The 15,383-nt window shown below is 40.5% G+C and overlaps 1 long non-coding RNA gene across 1 annotated transcript in view; it reads right to left on the bottom strand.

Moving 5' to 3' along the window:
- LOC140118639 (uncharacterized) overlaps positions 1–15,383 on the bottom strand; it is a 122,024-nt gene that overhangs the window by 10,353 nt on the left and 96,288 nt on the right. The window lies entirely within an intron of this gene.

Here is a 15,383-nt window from a genome sequence, read left to right as displayed (position 1 = left end):
ACTTACCTAAGTCATGACCAGAACTCTTACTCCAAAACAATAATACATGGCCAGGTTAATAACGGTGTGTCTGAACTAGTACTAGTTCAATTATTAGTTTCTTGAATACTTTTTAACTGAATGTGCATATAACCTTACAAGAAATTTTACAGATATCAGAAGCATATTATGCATGCATGAGGAATAGCACTGTTTTTACATTACTTATAATCTTCACCCTTCTGCTTTGTGGGGGCATAAAAGAAAAGGGGGCTTTTAAAAGAGGTATCACAGAAAAGGGGACATTATAAGGAGGGTATTTCAGAAATCCCTTTTAAATCACTTTTAAAAGTGGATGATATCACTGTAAGCATGAGGGCCCCTAAGGGGAACATTACATAGTCTCCCACTGGTCCCTGGAAAAAAAATGTAGCTGTGCAACTTGCCCATATTTAAAAAAGGTAGTGCCATGAAAGGTCTCCACCATTATGATTGTTGGTATTACAACTGTAGGAGGCATTTAAAGGATATGAAGGATTGTAAACCAAGCCCACTGTCATACTGGTGTGTGCCAGCTCTGGCAGGATCTGCTCTTCTTCCTATGCCTGCTCTAGCTTCCTATGCCTTTCAGGCTTATTTGCATAATTTTAAAAGCTCTTTTTTAGTAAAAACCAGGACATTAAAAGCTAAAAGAAGTGTAGATCCTGCCAGATGGGCACACACAGCATTTAGGTGTACTTGGTTTATAATCCTTTAAGGGAACCTGTCACCAGAGGGTTCATATTAAATTTTGACAGGTTCCAATAGAGACTAAAAAGTGCTTATCATTTCTAAAGTTATCTTAATTTTAGTAATATCTGATTATAACATTTACCTGGCTCCCTGCCAGCTTGCGGGTTGCGCTTTTCGTATTGTAATGGATGCCTGCTAATTTGAATCTTTGCTCGGCTCCTCCCCCTGCTCATTAGTATTCACCCCAAATCTCCTCCTACAATTTCCCTATACTACCACCCTTGATGTAGTCTCACAATACAAACCTCTCCCACAAGCCTTGAACTTACCTCAGTGCCTAGAAAGCTAGCGTACGAAGCGACACATATGCAGTGAGCAGCAAGGTATGGCGAGCTCACTGTACATGTCAGATTCACAAGGCTCACTGTGCAAGTGCAAGGTTTGCTTGTGCAGTGAGCCTACGTCATGGGTGGGAGGTGGAAGATTTTGGAAGGGGGTTTAGGGTGAATACTACTGAGCGGGGGGACGAGAGGAGCGAAGATTAGCTGGCAGAGAGAAGGTAAATTTTATAATCATATAATACTAATACTAAGTAATTTAGAGATGATTTAAAAACATGTGTGATAAGCACTTTATTGGAACCTGTCACCAATGAAAATAAGCCCTCGGGTGACAGGTTCCCTTTAAAGCAAGACATGACCACAATACACTCTTTCATTATTTCATTGAATTTCATTTCAACACTTTATGATTTAACAATCACATCCAATGGAAATCTAAAATATAAATACAGTTAAAACCACAGGTTTACATATAAACTACATAAAAAGACCCATATGCACGTGAATCTGATTTTCATACAGTATAAACCTTTGCTGTTTTATGTCAATTAGGATTAACAAAATGATTTATATTTGTCAAATTCCAGAATCAGCAACAGAATTTTATTGGAGGAATTTTTAATACTTTCTGCAAAGTCAAAAGTTTGCATACACTAAGATAACTATGCAGTTAAACAATTTGGGACAGCCCATATGATGATGGGATGTCTTTGGAAGCGTCAGATTTTTTGGCAACATTTTTACATTTGGAGGAAACCGTGAAACACGGGTGTGGCAGCGCATCATGTTATGAGGTTGTTTGACTGCAGGAGGGTCTTAGTGCACTTCATAAAATAGATGGCATCATGAGGAAAGAACATTATGTGGCAACATCTCAAGACATCAGGCAGGAAGTTAAAGCTTGGGGAATTGGTCAATGACCCGAAGCATGTTGCCAAACTGGTTACAAAGTGGCTTAAGAATAACAAAGTCAATTTTTTGGAGTGGCCATCACAAAGCCCTAAATCTCAATCCTATCGAAACTTTATGGGCAAAGCAGAAAAGGCAGGTGCCAGCAAGACGGCCTAAAAACTCATTTACATTGGTTCTGTCAGGAGAAATGGGTCCAAATTCCTACCATCTATTGTAAGAAGATTGTGGAAGGATATCCAAAACATTTGAATCAAGTAATGCATATTACTTTTTATACATGCATTGTCCATACACACCAATGTTAAAAAGTATACGTGTCCAAAAGGACATGAAAAACGCAGCAGCCGTACACTGTATGTGCAGGCACCATGTCTATAGACATAGATGGATACGCCATAGCACACGTTTTGATAAGATATTTTCAGCAGTACGCAAAAACATGATGTGAACCCAGCCTAATCCTAATTGACCTAAAACAGGAAATGTTTATTCTGAATTCATGTCAGATAGGGAGAAAACATGGATATGTGTCTTTTTATATAGTGTATGTAGGAACCAGTTCTACTTTTCTGTCCAACTTAATTGGGGACATTTCTCTAGTTGTTTACTGATTTTGGTTTCTCACATTCCGAGAGAATTGCTGGCAGTCACAAGATAATTATATGTCTTTCTGGGTCTTTGCTCCAGGGTACGTCTACTGGAGTTTGTGTGACCTATAGTTCATTTGTAGCTAGATAGAAGTGGCCAACAACATAAACTTAGGAGAGACCCAAAAGAGGGGGTAAATATGGCAGCAGAAGAGTTTGATCAAAGTTAAGTTGCTTTAATCAGTGTCACTTTATAGTTCTAGTCGGAAATTATTTATCTGTGACTAAAAGAAATCTTCCATCAAAATCCATCATGGTAAGCCAGAGGCACTTATTTATAGATCCAGGCACTGTGACTGTCATAATCTTCCTATATTTGTTATCCATTGGCCCCTTTCCTTTAAAATTAACTTTCATAAAAATTCTAATGAGCCTGAAGGTAACACACTCAGAGGCTTTTTGTGTTGCAGCTTCACAGGCTGTTACACTGTCTCCACCTCTGTTCCCTTCTTCTCTCTGCCTGATCTCACTGCATCAGAGGAATTTTCAGAGCATGTAGGAGGGGGAGGCAGTTTAACAACCCCAGGAGTACTTCAGGCTTATTAGCATACTTTAAAATGTTGATAGTACAAGGAAGGAGGCTATGAATAACGAATATAAGATGATTAACACAATTTACAGTGCCTGGATCTATGTCCCTGGTTTATCTCGCTTGATTTTGATGGTAGATTTATAAAAGGATAAATAATTTCCTACTTAAATAATAAAGGGACACAGATTAAAGCAAAATAACTTTGATCAAACTTTTCTGCATCATTCCCTCTTTTGGGTCTCTTCTAAAATTACTTCTTGCCATGGAAGACAATTGCTGTGGAAGGCAATTTACTAATAGTTCCGTATTGTTGGAGGAAACCAAAGTAAAACCACATGGGAGAGACATACAGACTCCATACGGATGGTGCCCCTGCCAAGAGCTAAACTAACAATTCATGACCTTTGTCATTGTTGCTTCTTGTAGAGTTTTCCCCTTTATTTGAAAAGTTATTGCAAATGTAGCAGAACGTGTTATTATCTGTAGCCGAGGAGCTAGAACCCCTGAAGGTAGTCCAAGGAAACTGTTGAAATTTGTTTGATGTATAAGTAATGTAAAACATTGCTTATAAAGATGGACACATTTAAGTACACTGCTTCTGGCTTCACAGAAATGTGTCTGAGGCACTTGGAGTTACTTTGGCACATGTTTAGCATGCCAATGTACATCATTTCTTACTGAGAGATTCAAAGCTCCTGGCAACTTCAGATAAATGATGTGAAGAGGTTGTTCTGGTTCATAAAGAGTGACCCATGTAATCTAAGTGCTATTTCACTAGTAAAAGAATATTCAGTATCACTGGTGCTGGACACTACAGGACCTCTCCTGCTGGGAGAATTTCACAAGGAAAGGACTTTATGTGGAGAAAATACAATCACATCATGTAGCTGGGAAGTAGACACATTCTACTGAATAATATGACTAATGTCTGAGACCCAGTTAAAGAAATTGGGGGGGATTTACTAACTCTGGCACAAGCATGACTGTCGGCATCGGAGATCAGTCTCTGGAAAGCACAGCCCGATGTTTTAAAGTGGCACACGGCTGTAAGCAAATAATGGGTAGACCATAATAATCAGTTGTGCACCATAAAAATGCCAACATCAATGAGATGTGCGCCAAAATCTTACATGGACTGTGCCTTAATTTTGCTCTCTGATCTTTTTTTCCTGGTCTATCGTGCGCCAAAAATTGCCCCCAAAAATGCAGACAAAATACACATAAGTGTGACGGATAATGTGAAAAAGTTAGGCCACGCCCACAGAGATAAAGAATCTCCGGGATTTGTGAGAAAACATGAGCTTGAGTTTATTTAACATCGTGTTTCCCTGTAGGGACGTCCTTTGCATTGAGGTTGGTCTAAATGATACCTGTCAATAAAGATTCCTGACAGCTCTAGGTAGATGGAAAGTATACAGTATGTGATGCGGCTCTCCTGAGCCTTCATCAGCTATGTGCCATACACAGAATATATATATATATATATACACTCACCGGCCACTTTAGGGCGGCACGGTGGCTGAGTGAGTAGCACTTCTGCCTTGCAGCACTGGGGTCCTGGGTTCGAATCCCACCCAGGTCAACATCTGCAAAGAGTTTGTATGTTCTCTCCGTGTTTGCGTGGGTTTCCTCCGGGTACTCTGGTTTCCTCCTACACTTCAAAACATACTGTTAGGTTGTTTACATTGTGAGCCCCATGGGGGCAGGGACCTATTTGACATGCTTTGTGCAGCCCTGTGTAATCTGTAGGCGCTATATAAATAAAGAATTATTATTATTAGGTACACCATGCTAGTAACGGGTTGGACCCCCTTTTGCCTTCAGAACTGCCTCAATTCTTCGTGGCATAGATTCAACAAGGTGCTGGAAGCATTCCTCAGAGATTTTGGTCCATATTGACATGATGGCATCACACAGTTGCCGCAGATTTGTTGGCTGCACATCCATGATGCGAATCTCCCGTTCCACCACATCCCAAAGATGCTCTATTGGATTGAGATCTGGTGACTGTGGAGGCCATTTGAGTACAGTGAACTCATTGTCATGTTCAAGAAAACAGTCTGAGATGATTCCAGCTTTATGACATGGCGCATTATCCTGCTGAAAGTAGCCATCAGATGTTGGGTACATTGTGGTCATAAAGGGATGGACATGGTCAGCAACAATACTCAGGTAGGCTGTGGCGTTGCAACGATGCTCAATTGGTACCACGGGGCCCAAAGAGTGCCAAGAAAATATTCCCCACACCATGACACCACCACCAGCAGCCTGAACCGTTGATACAAGGCAGGATGGATCCATGCTTTCATGTTGTTGATGCCAAATTCTGTCCCTACCATCCGAATATCGCAGCAGAAATTGAGACTCATCAGATCAGGCAACGTTTTTCCAATCTTCTACTGTCCAATTTCGATGACCTTGTGCAAATTGTAGCCTCAGTTTCCTGTTCTTAGCTGAAAGGAGTGGCACCCGGTGTGGTCTTCTGCTGCTGTAGCCCATCTGCCTCAAAGTTCGACGTACTGTGCATTCCGAGATGCTCTCCTGCCTACCTTGGTTGTAACGGGTGGCGATTTGAGTCACTGTTGCCTTTCTATCAGCTCGAACCAGTCTGCCCATTCTCCTCTGACCTCTGGCATCAACAAGGCATTTCCGCCCACAGAACTGCCGCTCACTGGATGTTTTTTCTTTTTCAGACCATTCTCTGTAAACCCTAGAGATGGTTGTGTGTGAAAATCCCAGTAGATCAGCAGTTTCTGAAATACTCAGACCAGCCCTTTTGGCACCAACAACCATGCCACGTTCAAAGGCACTCAAATCACCTTTCTTCCCAATACTGATGCTCGGTTTGAACTGCAGGAGATTGTCTTGACCATGTCTACATGCCTAAATAAACTGAGTTGCCGCCATGTGATTGGCTGATTAAAAATTAAGTGTTAACGAGCAATTGGACAGGTGAACCTAATAAAGTGGCCTGTGAGTGTATATATGACATAGCATTCATGTTATTGGTGATCAGGAAGTATCACTAGTCAGGATTATAGTTGAGCTCAAGTGATACTCCCACTTGATCGTGTCATGTGACACAGTCTTGTGATAGATACCAATCATATACAAAGTCTCAAATTAATGGATGAAATGTTTATATACAATTAATGTTAATGTAGTCACTTCGGACGGTTACTACAAATAATCAGTCAGATACAGGGTTAGTGATTATTAGTCAAAAATACATAGCTATGACAATCTTCCTATCATAATCTTTATGTTTCAATTATTCTGTGTCTGATAATGAAATGACCAATTTCATATTCCCTATTTGACCCCTTTGGTTTGGTCCTGTAAGCCACCCTATGCAGTACATCACATGATATATCCACCTCGTCTAGGTGGTTCTACTACTTTGATCATAATGTATTCCTAATTTATGAACCAATGTCTTTAACGCCTAAAGGATCTTATAATGAGTAAAAGTTATTACTGTTTCTAATATGTATTTTAACTGTCTTAGTCTGATATAGTAGATAATCCCCCAAATTGGCTATTCTTTGATCTTGTAAAAAGTAGAGGATTGATGGAAGGGAGTACATTATGACTGTCTGTGAGGTTGTTTATTTATTTATTTTTTATTTAGTATCATAGTATATAAGGCCAGAAAAAGACGAAAGTCCATCTTTTAATAATTAAATAAATATTTTTATCCTCATAACCCCTGATATTTTTATATTTTTTCTCTCCAGAAAGGCATCCAGACCTCTCTTAAACATGTACCGTATTTTTCGGACTATAAGGCGCAAAAAAAATCCTTTGATTTTCTCAGAAATCAAAGGTGCACCTTATTGTCCAGTGCGCCTTATATATGAACCGTACTTACAGACAACAGATGCCTGTAATTGACTGTTTAGAACATAATTATACTTTTTGTTTCCATGGCCTCAAGCTTCCACAAATCCCTTTGTAATGCTAAACTATCGAACTCAGTATTTATTAATTTACACAGATTAGTATCATCTGCAAATATTGAAATTTGACTGTGTAAACCTACTACAAGGTCATTAATAAACATATTAAAAAGAAGTGGCCCCAATACTGACCCCTGTGCCATTAACCCCTTAAGGACCAGGCCCTTTTTTTTTTATTTTTCACTTCCCACCTTCAAAAATCTATAACTTTTTTATTTTTCCATGTACAGAGAGCTATGTGATGGCATATTTTCTGCATAACAAATTGCACTTCGTAGTGATGGTAGTAAATATTCCATGCCATGTACTGGGAAGCGGGAAAAAAATTCTAAATGCAGTGAAAATGATGAAAAAACACATTTGCGCCATTTCTTGTGGGCTTGGTTTTTACAGCTTTCACTGTGCACCCCAAATGACAGGTCTATTTCATTCATTGGGTCAATAGGATCACGGGGATACCAAATTTGTATAGGTTTTATAATGTTTTCATACATTTACAAAAATTAAAACCTCCTGTACAGAAAAAAAATTCTTCATTTTGCCGTGTTCTTGTGCTAATAACTTTTTCATACTTGAGCTGTGAATGGTGTCATTTTTTGCGATTTCTGATGATGTTTTCAATGCTTCTATTTTTAGCACTGTGTGACCTTTTGATCACTTTTTATAGAATTTTTTCTATTTTTCAAAATGGTAAAAAAATGCCATTTGTGATTTCGGGCGCTATTTTCCGCTACGGGCTTAAACGCAGTGAAAAATGGTTATTATATTTTGATAGATCAGGCATTTTTGGACACGGCGATACCTAATGTGTTTATGATTTTTACTGTTTATTTATATTTATATCAGTTCTAGGAAAAGGGGGGGGATTTGAATTTTTATGTTTTTTTAATATAATTTTTTTTTTTTTTTACTTTTTATTTATTTTTTTTACTATTTTTCAGACTCCCTAGGGTACTTTAACCCTAGGTTGTCTGATCGATCCTATCATATACTGCCATACAGCAGTATGGCAGTATATGGGGATTTTGCACACCATCTATTACAGTGTGCAGATTGCTGTCATGCCTGGCTGTCATGACAACGGATCGCCGCTCCCCGGTGACGTCATGGGGAGCGACGATCTGAGCCAAGATGGCGGCGCCCACGCGCCGCCGGCAGCTTTGCTGGCGGCGATCAAAGGGTTAACACCCGCTGCTTGTTAGCGACGGGCGTTTGCTTCATTATGAAGCAAATGCCCGGTGAGTATGAAGAGGGCTCAGCCCGTGAGCCCTCTCCATACTCCCCCATGCACTGCAAGACGTAAGGGTACGTCTTATTACGCTATGGGGTTAATGACTACCCTCTGTTTTCTACCACTAAGCCAATTACCCAAATACACAGATTTCCCCCATTCCCAACACTCATTTTATGTACCAGCTGTTAGGATCAGTGGATCCTCTGGACCACCGCGGGAGGTGGAACTAGCTGACACCTGGGACCGGAGTCTAAGTGGCACCTGGTATTCACCAGAGCCCGCCGCAAAGCGGGTTGGACTTGCTGCGGCAGGATACCACCAGGTCGTTCCCAGGTGTGACTAGCCCGCGGTGGCAGCCGAGGTCGAGGTACCCCAGCGGATGACAATCTCGTAGACAGGTCCAGGCTGAGTGGAGGCGGCAGAGATGCAACGTCAAGTCCAAGTCCGGGGTCAGCAACAGGAGGTCCAGGCAGGTGGGAACGGGAACACAGGCACACAGAACACAGCAACACGGAGGAACTTGGGTAACACGGCAAAACAGGACTCAGGAGTGGGAACACACAGGAACGCAGGAATACACAGGAACGCAGGAATACACAGAAATGCAGGAATACTCACTTGGAAGCTTTCTCTAAGGCTATGAGGCACAAAGATCCGGCAAGGCAGGAAGGGAGGTGCCAGATTATAAGGTGGAAGTGTTTAGCCAACACACCAATCAGCGCTGCGCTGGCCCTTTAAATTTTCCGCAACCAGCGCACGCGCTCCCTAGGAGCGTGCACGGCAGTCCGGCGGAGATCAGGAGCTGGGAGAGGTGAGTCTGGGGAAGCGGGGGCCACGGGAGTATTTCTAGGATCGCGGTAGCACCCGTGACACCAGCCTTTTATGTGACACAGTGTCAAATGCCTTTGAAAAGTCCAGAGCGTCCCCCAGATCCAGTCTGGAACTAACTTCCTCGTAGAAACCACTCAGATTAGTCTGTAATGCTTCATAGCTACCTTCACGTTTTAGCAGCTTAAACCCCTTACCTTTCTCGCTTATTGCTTTCCTTACAAGACTAGTTTTTCTTATATGGTATGTTTTTCTCACAGGACTTTTTTAGGATATATGAGAAAAAGTCCAATTTTCTTGGGGCCCCCCCGCTTTTGTCTTTGAGAATATTGTCCTGGTTTATGCCTATACAGTCTTCCCTTAGTTGCTGAAAATTTGCCCTCCTGAAGGTTGCCCTTTCCCTAACGCTCTTAGTACAGAGTAATACACTGTAATACAAAATCAATGATATTATGTCAGGTCTGTTGTTTAGGATAAAGTCCAGCAGTGCCTCCCCTCTTGTTGGCTCCAGGACTAATTGGGACAGGTAATTGTCTTTTGTTGGTGACAAAAACCTGCTATCTTTGAAGGACCTGTTTCTGCCCCCCAGGTAATATCTGGGTAATAGAAGTCCCCCATGATAAGTACTTCACCATGCTTTGAAGCCACATCCATTTCACTAATCAGCATTTCCTCTGCTGTCTCCATTATATTTAGAGCCAAATATATATAAAGGGCTATTCTCGATCACTTCAGCAGTGGTAGTCATATGCAAAGACAGCTGTCATTAATTTCTAAGGGACCATGTGACTACATTTATGGGAAATTATCTTCACACAGTACAATTCTTTTTAGAAACATGAGCTAAAGTATGGCAACATCTCTTGAAATGGAATGGTACAGGAAGTAACAAGTTCTCTCTTCTAATTTTAGAGGTTCTCTCTTCTAATTATAAAGGTTAATTTTTGGACATGACAATAATGAAAAATTCATTTACAGCACATAGAAAAGCCAAAAATAGAAATAGCCATTCACATTTTCAAAGTTCTCATGCGTCCTAAGTAACAAAATCAATCCCTTAATCACAATTTCGAAGGGTCTATCGTATTGTTTCTGATCCGATTTTAATCAAAGATGTAGAATAAATTCTTAGAAAGAGGATATCCGAGAAAATTACTGAATAAAGTTAGAAATTATCCAGAAACCCCCAAATAAACTTCTTTACTGTTTGTTCGCTAATTGGCATATTATCCAGGAAGCCAACCCAGTGGATTTGAAAGTCCAGAAACTTCCCTGCCAGTCTTTTCTGGAATCATGTAGGAATGGTATTTTTGCATGGCTGCAATGTCAGCAGTGTAATGATGTCCAAGGGAGAATGTTTTTTTCACCTTTTCACTTTACCTGTGACACAAGGGATGCAATTTTCAAAGGATGCGAGTGTCCATGTGGTATCCTATACGTGGGCGAATGTTGGGTGACCGCATTGGACAACTTAAATCTACAATTAGAAGAGAGGATTCCCGCATTGAGCTGACCACTGTTGCAAGCAGTTCATGTCTGCATAAGTGAGGGAGAGGAGGGACCAGGAAGGAGGGGGAAGGGAGATCTGTGAATGCTGTAATAAAAGATAATAATGATGATACAGTGACTTGGATGCCCCCATTACTCGATGCAGTTTACTGGCATGGAGCTAGGTATACTTTTATATAATTTTATCACTGAATGGAACTAAGAATATTATTCATAAAAGAAGATTGATAATTAGTATTTAAAAACCTATGGGAACCTGTCATTAGGTCAAAATGTGAAATCCTGATGACATGTTAGCTCATGTCCTTTGTACTTTTACTATGTTGCAGCAGATCTGTGCACTTGAGACATTAGGCAGTGTTGTGGGGCCTCTATAAGATGTGGAACATAAGAGAACCTGCTTGTGGCTGTGATTGAGGTCTCCAATGACACTGGGTATCTCTGCAAGCCACACACCCAACCTGCTCCTGCTATGTGTGCAGGAGCATAGAAAATTACAGCGATGCTAAAAGACTAGGACTTGCACAACCTGCAATCCAAAGATAGTGAGCGGTAATTATAAGGTTAAAAATGCATACTATCAAAGCATCCAAATTGCTAAACTTGAAATGTCTAAAATTGGTTAGAATATTCAAAAATACCTGTTGTGTGAACTTCGCTTGACATTTATTAAGAGTGTCTATATATAGCTTTCACAGTTCATAATAGTTAATGTATAACTAGCCCCCCTGGTTTGCACGTGAAAGCAGAATGTTTCTTAGATGTCAATGTTTAAGGTGAAAATGGTAAAAAAATAGAAAAAAGATATGGTATATCATACAAATAAAAAACTGAAAACCTGGTACAGAGAAGGCTGACAGTATCTGAAGCATAATTTATTCCTAATTTATTAAGCCACCTAGGGGTGTTATTATGAGAAAAAGTTGATACTGTTAATACTGTCTAATGCCCCAAAATGGCTATTCTTAAATCTTGTAAGAAGTGGAGAATTGATAGAAGGGAGTACATTATGACTGTCTTTGAGGTTGCTTATTTTTAAAAAAAATTTAACTCCTTACCGACGTGTGGCGTACGTCACACGACGGCTCCTGCTGTATGGAGATGCTCATGGGCCTAGCCCTCTCCATACAAGGTGGGCGTTCGCTGCATGGTGCAATCACCAATTGTGAGTGTTAACCCTGTAAACGCTGCCGGCAAAGCTGCCGGAGGCATTTAAATCCCAGGTCTAATATTGGATCTGAATGCCACCCCCTGTGAAGTCATAGGGGGATGGCGATTGGTTAATTATGTAATTATTGCATTTTTTAAAGAAATGTTTTGTTCTATTCTTATACTCTCTGGTTTTGTCTATGATAAAAATGAAGTAACTGCTGTAAAGAAAACTCCTATAGAGTAGTGGCCAACATAACTTTTATTCATGTGGATTCACTTACACAAGAATAGGGTTTTCATTCCCCATAAAACACTTGAGATATTTTCTTATTAGGCCAACTCATCACCACAGTTCGATGTCTGTCTTTGCTCCGCTGCAGTGAGATTCATTAAAGTGGCTTTGGCCCTTGATATATCTGCTGGCAGTCAAATGCTATGGGGATTGTTTGTGACAGTTGCATGAAAAGTCACAAAAACCATCAAATGTCACAGACATAGACCAGGGTGAGGACTGGCATCAATTTGTGCCAAAACTTGCTCCTAAACAGAAAATCTTGAATTCAGTCCAATTATGAAAACTAGTCCATGCAAATAATGAATTTTGTCCAAGGTCGGTCTATGTCAAAGTGGATTTGCACTGTCCTTTGTTCATTTGGCCCAACGGTAGGTTGCAAAACCGCATTTGTACCACAACTGCGTCAAAACAACGCCTTTTAACATACAAATTGAAAGCAAAGTTAAGGCAGAGAGAAAATATAACCCTTGAGAAAGGTCCATGTGTTTCCATTTCTGCATAAAATACTGGAGGTAGACTTTTTTATGTATGGGTTCTTTATATAAATGTTATGATAATAAAAATAAGTTCAAAAGACTTCTGGACTAGTTTTTCTACTGGCCACTGAAACATAACTTACCTTGTCCGACCGGAATGCACATCTGCCATGATTCACAAAGATTGTGCGCTCAATATTCTGCATCTGTCGCTTCCTCACTCAGGTCTGCCTGAGTTCTCCTTCTTCTTTCTGGTGTATTTGTGACACAAATTGAATCTTAAATCCCGCACTCAGTCCGAATCAGTCAGATCGTCTGTCGCATGAAAGCCAGCACAGCTGCCCATACAATCCGATCGTGTGTGTCACAATCCCCAGTTAAATACTTGTCACAGTGGTGCAAATCCCGAAAATGTCAAAAGTCAGTCGAAAGTGTGATCCGCGGACCCTTAGTAAATAAGCCCCAAAGTCTCCCATTTGTATCATTTTCTGTATATAGTTCCTGTGATTCTGAGACTGTTATGGAGCAGAACAATAGAAACTGTGGATGGTGATGTGAAATCTACCTGCAATCCCTTGCTGAAATAATCTGGGCCAAATGGATTGTTTGTGTGATCTTCTGCCATAATATTGTAGTTAACAAAATTAGTAAAGGTTACAAACAAATTTATGTGGCACTAAAAATCAGCTCTACCTCCAATTACGGCACAGGATCATCTATAGGAAATCCTAGTACGTTTTCATGGGTGACACCAGGTCACTGTAAACCTTATTAGTGCTGCATGTGGCGGCTTCAGACAAACTGCATCAAGGGTGGAGAACGTCTCCCGCATATTTCCCTTGGCTGGTTTGTGCTGGCGATTTGCATGTTGCTCATGAATTATGTCCTTCATTAAATAACGGGCACAGTGAGTATCACGTGGCCAGTTACTTGGAAGGGAACAGAGCTTTCCCTGTGTTCTCTATGCAAGTATGGAACATTTGGAGAAGAATTCAGTTTTCAGGATTATATAACCACAGTTCCAACAGTGCAAAGTGAGAATTTGTGAGTCTATAAAATTAACAATGTTACTTATTGAGGTCTGTAGACTTAACTGGGTACATTTATTATCAGGTTTTTGTGAATATGTATAGCAAAGGGGGTTTCCTTATAGCAAATGTTTACATGGGCTGCACATGTTTGTACACGGCTTGCCAAAAGCCACACTGCTTCTATAGCAGTGAATTCAAGATCTCCCTGTCTTAGAATGGCTCTGCTTTGCTGTGATTGAAACCCCTATGTCACATCAATAATTGGCTGTCTGTTTTACTAACTAGTTCAATAGCTATTAGAAGCTATTGTAATATTTGTCTGAAACAGGTGTGAAAAGTTTTGAATTTGCTAAAACCCAAAACTTTTTAATTCTGAAATCAATTTTTCAATCACAATTTACCATAGTAAATAGTCAGGACTCACAGACATAATATGAGGGTCGTAATTTAGTCAGCTGTAGGCAAATCTTATTGGAGTATAAAGATATCTGCAGCTGGTGTACTGAAATGGGGATGTCTGCCATGGGGACATAATTGGCTTGCACAATGTGATGGACATGCCTCTACAGATCCACTAAGGAAACAACATCATGTTCGGTAGTACTTTTGATAACATTCGTATAATTATTTCATAAAGCTGATTGAGCATTTTCCTGTGACATTTGTACAATATTTAACCAGGTATTGACTATGTATAAACAAGGCAGAACATTTTAGGTCTTAGTTTTAGGCTATAATTCTAATGTTCAATTTATGTGCCGTCTGTTCTAACATAAACATTATAAAACAAAGCTGGAAATAAACACAGAACAAGGGGATTCCAGAAGTTAAAATTGCAAATGACACATGTCTAATTGCTACTCTGGCTCCTCTAATTAAATTAAGCCTATATAAACTACATTGGTTTCATCTTCTGAGACTACTATGATGATCACAGCAAGGAAATAATGAAAACACTGAGTAAATTAGACTTTATGGTTTAAACAAATAAATGTTGTTTCTTTTTGTTAAATAAAAAGTTTTACAGTATATATTGTGGGGATTTGGCCCAGTAGAGACCGTGGGAGCGGGGTGCTAGGATGCAGTTCAAGACAGGGACACCAGGGTACAGTCCAAACAGGTCTCGCCTGCGTTTATTGCAGCAAAATAAAACCAGCCTTTACATACAGGTATTTGAATAAACAAAAGAAAACCTACCCGTCAGGGTGCTAACTATACAATTAGTCCACTAGCTCACACTAAACAAAAAGATCACGTGGCTGCTCCAGACACACAGGTCAGAGCTGTGTCCTCTCAGCCTCCTTCCACAGAGAGACAACCCACTCAACTCTGCTGAGTCATTTTATCCAGGCTAATTAGGCTGTTCCCATCACCTGTGTCCAAGGTGCTGGACAAACCCACCTCAGCACTAAGGCCTTGCATAGAAGCGAAACCTAGGGGAAACATACCGCCCATCCACAGTTAACCCCTTCAGTGTCTCACATACCCTCCCCCTCTGTTTGACCCTGTGGGGACGAACACTTTTGGCCATCAGACAGTGGGTACGGGATAGGGCATCGGCATTCCCATGCAATTTTCCTGCTCGATGTTCCACCGTGAATTTAAAATTCTGGAGCATTAGGAACCACCTTGTGACCCTGGCGTTCCTCTCCTTGGCCTGACTCATCCAGGTTAGGGGAGAGTGATCGGTCACCAGTGTAAACTGCCGCCCTACCAAATAATACCTCAGGGATTCCAGAGCCCATTTGATCGCCAA

Source organism: Engystomops pustulosus, chromosome 2 (genome assembly GCF_040894005.1).
Source record: "Engystomops pustulosus chromosome 2, aEngPut4.maternal, whole genome shotgun sequence".
NCBI lineage: Eukaryota > Metazoa > Chordata > Amphibia > Anura > Leptodactylidae > Engystomops > Engystomops pustulosus.
The sequence above is the reverse complement of the archived record's forward strand: the minus strand, read 5'-3'. Positions and strand labels throughout refer to the sequence as shown.